We start from the raw sequence: 6,820 nt of genomic DNA, 5'->3' as shown, positions 1-6,820 counted from the left end.
TAAATGGAGTTTAGCTCATAATGAGCATAATTATGAACATTAGAATAGATGATGATAACAAACACAAACACGTGATTAAAATTAGAACAATCTAACCAAATGTGGATAAATCTTCATTATTAATGATGACGATGATGATGGTTGATGATGATGATTGATGGTGATGACCTCCAAGCCTTCAAACTCTTCACTAGATCTTCAATATGAGTGTTAGTGGGTGTTTTTATAAGTGAAAACCGGTAAAACTCTCTTCAAGGCACACCAAATGAGTGCAACATAAGCTACTATTTATAGGCAATCTGGAGTGAGAAACACAACCTCGTGCTTACGTAAGCACGCCCCCGTGTTTTATTATGACATGTGCCAGATTTGTTTTGTCGTTTCTTATGTATGACCATGGCCCGTGGGCAAGGGGCACGGCCTCGTGCTTTTGTTCCCAGTTTTTGTCTTTTCCTGTAGATTTTTGTCTTTTCTAGTGTTCATAAGCACGGGGGCGTGTTTCTTGAGGCATGGGGGCGTGCTTCTTGCTTTTCTTGTGTTTTCTTCCGCTTTTCTTCGTCTTTTCGCTTGTTTCTTCGTTTGGGACTTGGTTTCATCTGAAATTGTATTTCATTATGATAAGTAGCCTTCTATGCTATGTTATTTGATAGAAATGCAGTTTTTAGAGATTATTTGATGCTAAAAAGATGTATAATTTTATGTACATCAAACATCCCCACACTTGAACATTGCTTGCCCTCAAGCAATCTATTTATAAATATTCTCTAAAAACAACAAGCTTGGATTATAGCCTAAACATCCCCTAAAAGAGTTCCAAGAAAATGGAAACTAAATAACCAACCTTAATTCATAGGAATATATGTAGTGATAAATAAAAAGGCAATTTTGTTTTTATAAGCTTCCATTTATGCAGAACGTCACGTTCTCATAATGTTCACTCACACTTGGTTTTATATTTGATCATACTTGTGATGTATGTATGTGAACACTCTTAGTCAATACGTAACCCGTGATAGATAAGCTTGTAACAAGTTCAAATCTCCACCTTTTTGAAGGGTTGCATAAATCAGAAGGTAATAATGGTTGGTTTTTGGTGTGAAGGGATTTTGGAATTTTGTGGTGGTGCAAGGGTTAAGGTTAATGATGGTGAGGATGGTAAATACAACTTTTTGTTGATTGTCGGGAGTCTTTAAGATGTTTTCAGTGGTTAACTCTTTCTCCCAGATTTTTTTTTACATACCTAGTGACTCTTTTAAGGTCAGATCGTCAAGACTAGTTTTGCCGAGGATGTGAATTAGTTCTTCCTCAATCCTGTTCTGAACATAACTTCCAACTCTAGTGGATCGTTCGGCTTTGAGCCTAATAGCCCCCACCCTCATTAGTTCGGTATATTCATGCTGAGACTGAGTTTGACCTTTTCTACATCTTCCTTCGTGGGACCAGTTTTCGCAACCTAAACATTGCTCGTATCTTTTTGCTCTTCTTTTCATTGTGTTTTTGGAAACTCCACAAAATGGTGGAATTTGTTCGTTTTGACGCCACTTTTTCCTCAAATCATTGCTAAAGAGAAAGATTCTCTCCCTAAGTTCTGGACGCAACATAGGTTTTGCGAAATGTATGCAGGAAAAGAAATTGAAATCGAAAGAATGCATTTCCAGTTCTTTAGGGTCTGCCGGTAAAAGACCAGTGTTGTATTTTACCGGTGAGATGGATAAAGTGGTAATGTTTTGGTTAAGGTTTTTGGGGAATGGTTTGAGTGAATTGTGATAATATTACCTTCTTTCTTATACAACGCTTCGTGTGGTCTTGAAATGCGTACTTGCGACAAGTTCTAAATCATACGAAACATGTGACTCACTCAAATCTTCCGAAAAAATATATATGGCATGAGGTTTTATCTCACAGTAACAGAGGAATTGGGTATAAACGCCATATTTTGTAGAAATTTCTTCTCAATATTACAAAACTTCTTTTTACTTTTTCTCATTTTTAGTTATAGTAAATTAATAATTGGTTATTTGCAACAACTTTTCTTGGATTTTTCTTTAGGTTTTGTTGTAAAAATAGTCTTTGTTTGCTGCAAAATTTTTTGTAGATTAGAGAATTTTTTATAATTATTTGAACAAGCAATTGGTCAAGTAATTTCCCCTCCTCACACTTGAATCTCACATTATCCTCAATGTGCAAAGATTCATTGAAAGATAAAAATTATAATTAAGTATGGTGAGTTAAAATGGAGAGGTACTTTCCTACGGGCTAATGGAATTTCGACAGAGAGTCCCCTGTTTATCGTACGTTTTCCTGTTTTGTACCTGTAGAATATAAACCTGCAAACAACCACAAACAACCAAGCATAATTTGCTGAAAATTGGGTATGGAATCATCCATCCCTTTCCATAATGGGCTAAAAATTACCTACTAATAATGATATGGCACCCACGGACATAAAAAGTGTCCAAACAAACAAACAGGTAAAAGACGAACTGTAAATTGTTCAAACAGACATAACAATAAAAGTTTCATTAAACTACTACCACCCCATGCATGCCCATACCCAACCTACCAGTGTCGCGACTCATCAGTTACCTGTGTCCGGGTCAAATGGCCCCCATTGCCTTTCCATGCGATAGCCCAAACGATCAATCTCTCGCCTCGTCTCTGCATATTCGGCTGCTCGTTGTGCATCTGAGGTAGCCATGTGTTCTGTGATTCTTTCAAATGAGGCGGTAGTTCTTTCTGATAACTGATCAATTAGGCCGTACAGGCCCTCGAATGAGTATCGGCTATCATGTGACGAACTGGGGCCGACCCCTGATGAATATGGGCCTCCTATTTGATGGTAGGTGCGGCGTCGGTACTGTCTGGGCGGTGATCCTCTCCTCTCGGGCACATCCTGAAGCATCATCTCTGCAGGGTCTTCGGGGTCCCAAACCTGGTTATACTTATCACAAAACCTCCACACATCCAGGTTCTAACCGATTCGCTAAACCATCTGCATGCTAATACAATAATCAATGGTTAGAGCAATTGAATCTGGGCTTCTGGTACCTTCCATGTCTACACCATAGGCATCATAGATGTTATAAATCCGTGGCCCGCCAAAGATTGGTGTGTTTCCTCTGGCATTTGCATTCGTCGTGAACAGCTTGCAGAATAAATATGTGATGTTGCATGGGACGTTGTTCTTCATGCAATAAAGTGCCCAAAGATCCTTTAGATTAACGACCCCTTAACTTTGACCTCTAGCAGTGACAGTGTGACTAAGCAGGTGGTGGATGTATCTCATAAGTTGGTCATGTAGTGCAGTGCTCTTTGAAACGCTTGCATTAAATCATTCTCAGTTTCGTAACTCAGTTGTTCCCATGCCTCTAAACGTGTGTTTCCAGCTTCAGCATCATCACCACCGTCTTCGTCTGGGAATGTTGCTCCTGCCCTGAACCAGATTTCTTGGTCTGTTTCCTCTTCCGTGTATATTCCCAGATCGATACCGAGCTGAGTAAAAGAAGTTGTGTGCCATATACCCCCGCATCTGAAATCAATGGCGTCTTCATCCCACGTATCCGGGTTCTTGGTCTTTATTTGGAAAGAAGCCAAAAACTCTTTTGTAAGTTCAGTTATAGCCTCTCCTGTTTGACCAAGGACCCGTCTCCACGGTCCTTTTAAAATGGCCTTGTACCGGTTCCATTGGTTGACTTGTTTCAATGTGGCTTTGTATGCATAGAAGTTTGCATCTGGATATCGACGGTTGAGGTATGTTAATATTGTGTTAGCTCATCTATTCCTTGAATCACGTCCGGGAAAAACCAAAAATGCATGAACATCATCATCATACTCGGCCATCTGTAATTTGTATTCGAGTTAGTCAAAATTTGTAAAAAAATATTTAGTTAATGGAATAGAGAGCAGGGCACGGTACCGTGCTTTTAGAAGCACAACCCGTGCTGTTACTGTTCGTCAGTTTATACCAATTTTTACTTTTTGTGACCAAAGGGTGACCACGAGTCGTGTTGTCCAAAGCACGGTTCGTGTTTTTAATTCTAATTTCGACTTTATCTAGATTCGAACCCTTGTTTCTATCCGGTTATAACATTTGGGTTTATTAGTGTGTTGGATATTCAAATCAAGATCCAAACCCGAATGGTTCTTTTTTATTAATCTTTAACAAACAACTATTCAACAATCCATCATCCTAAACTAATAGAATAACCCATATAATGCTTGGGTTTAGACCCGATTTAATCAATTTGATAGATTTTAGGGTTAAACTAAACCTAGAAAGATGAATTTGAATGATATAATCGTTAAAATAACATACCTTTGATTTGAAATTGGAGAATCGATGCAGAAATTAGTGAAATAGGTGAGTGGTCAGCGGTTCTTGTTTAGGGACGAAGTTGGTATTAGGGTAGAATGGTTAGAAAAGTTGTTTTAATAATTAAAATTTTGAAAGTGTACTGAACATAAAAGCACGGCCCGTGCTGCTCAGAGGCACGGTAACGTGCTACATATTGTAGACAGATTTTTATTTTATGTTGTTTTTTTTTCCGAGCTGGTTCGTTTTTTTAACTGATTTTCTTTGTGGGTTATATTAAGACAGTAATTAAAAGTCCTAAATATCATTAAAACATAAAACATGGTTAAACATAGTAAAATGAAAAGTACAACAACAATCCTAGACCTTAGCACATAACACTAGCGGGAGCAACTACACAAAACAAAGTCGAGACTTTAACGACCACCATTCCCGAACAGGTCTTGAATGTGTGGTGGGGCTCGTTTAACTTCCAAGAGCTCGGAAAGCTTTTTGTCGAGCTTTTCGATTTACCAGTTGAGAAAGTTGAGCTTGGAGGCCACATCTTTGTGGTGGCCATCCACAACATGGAAGTTTTCAAACCGAAGTAGTTTGACTTTGTAGATCAGCTCAATTACGCGAGCTTCAGTTTGGATGTTGCTCTCGACTTGGTCTCGTATGATGCATTGTAGCCTCATGACCTCTTCCTCAAGATTTAAGGGAGATTCATGTTGCTTAGATTTTCTCACTGGCCTCCATTCAACTTTCTTGCTTTCCATTTCAGTAAATTTGTGTTTGGTGTGAATGGAATAGTGAGTTTTTGCATGCATTATATAGAGATTGGAAAGTCGAACATGGCCCCGTGCTCTTGAAAGCACGGCCCCGTGCTGCTAGGAGAATAAATGTTTATGAGTCAGAGAATTGTACGGAGTCAGCGCGTATCATGCTGAAGATTCCGGAGTGACCACGGCCTTGTGCTTTTAGAAGCACGGCCCGTGCTTTTTGTTATTGAGATTTTCTTTTATTTTTCAGCAAAACGCGAGAGTCGGAATTTTTAATATGATGTTTAGCATGTAATTTTAAGAGTTTGGTCATTCTAAAATTACTTTTCATTAAAGTTAAAGGTCCTAAAACAAATACGTGATAAGCTCGGTTTTCCTAAAGATACGAGAATATTCGGGTTAAGCCCGAAATTTCTAACACAATGTGCGTAATGCACTTGTTTACACATGAAAACAGAAAGTTAAGTTTCCTAGATTTCCCCAAAATGCTCTCCTCCGCCGAATGCCCCGGGTGGCGGAAAGTACGTGAAACCGAGAAGTTGAAACTGGAGTTGTTCCTTAATGTCTCGAAGTCCATTTTCATGATCTCCACTGATTCGGTGAGTTGAACGAGACGCATCTCAGCAAGAAGATTCATTTCGGTGAGTTTCTTGACGAGTTCTTGAAGTTTCAAGAGAAGCTCGGTTTTGGAAACATGGCGGGCATCGTTTCTCGTTATCGAGGAATAGGAATTGTTTCACTCATTTCAGTAGGCATGTTGAATTTCATAGAGGAGTGTTTTGGTTTTGGTTGGTGCAAGGAATGCATTGGAAAGAGGTGCCTTTTATAGCCAACCAGATACCTATGCACGGCCCCATGCTTTTGGAAGCACGGCCCGTGTTTTTACTCTAACAATTCTGTTACAAACCAATCTAACTGAGATTTTTGCAGCAAAGATTCCGGTCCGCAATTTTTGGCACGGCACCGTGCTTTCTAAAGCACGCCCCCGTGTTTTAGTTTTTTTTAGACTAAATATTTACAAGGACTAATTTGCGAAGGTCTTGGCCAGACCTTGTTTTCTTAATTTTCTATTTAGGGAGTTGGAGGGTTACTACATCCGAGACTTCTTCAAATGGTCCATCGATATATGGTTTTAATCGATGTCCATTGACTTTAAACTTTTGGCCATTTGAATTTGAAATCTCGACCGTCCCATAGTCAAAGACTGACTCAACAAAGTATGGGCCTGTCCATCGTGATTTCAATTTTCCTGGGAAAAGACGTAAACGTGTGTTGTATAACAGCACATGATCTCCAACTTGGAATTTCTTGTTTCCTTTTAAAGGGGCGCCGTGCAGACTTTTAGTCTTTTCTTTGTAAGACCAGGAATTTTCATAGGCCAATGTTCTTAGTTCTTCCAGTTCGTGAATTTGATCTTCCCGGTTTATGCCGGAGGACATTAGATCGAAGTTCATTTCTCTGAGAGCCCAGTAGGCTTTGTGAGATGACATGTTTTCCCATAAACTACTTTGAAGGGTGTTGTTCCTATGGGGTTTTGTAGGCTGTCCTAAGGGCCCATAAAGCGTCATCTAACTTTTCTGCCCAATTTTTTGCGATTCATCCCTATGGTTCTTTCTAAGATCCTATTAATTCCTCGATTTGAGACCTCTACCTGCCCACTGGTATGAGGGTGGTATGGTGTTGCTAGTCGGTGGTGAACTCCATATCGCGCTAAGACTTTGTCCGTTAAAGCATTACAGTAGTGGGT

This window comes from Bidens hawaiensis, unplaced genomic scaffold (assembly GCF_021521415.1).
Source record: "Bidens hawaiensis isolate Kalapana, Puna unplaced genomic scaffold, B.hawaiensis_p1.1 tig00007232_1, whole genome shotgun sequence".
Lineage (NCBI taxonomy): Eukaryota > Viridiplantae > Streptophyta > Magnoliopsida > Asterales > Asteraceae > Bidens > Bidens hawaiensis.
This window is presented reverse-complemented; position numbering follows the sequence as displayed.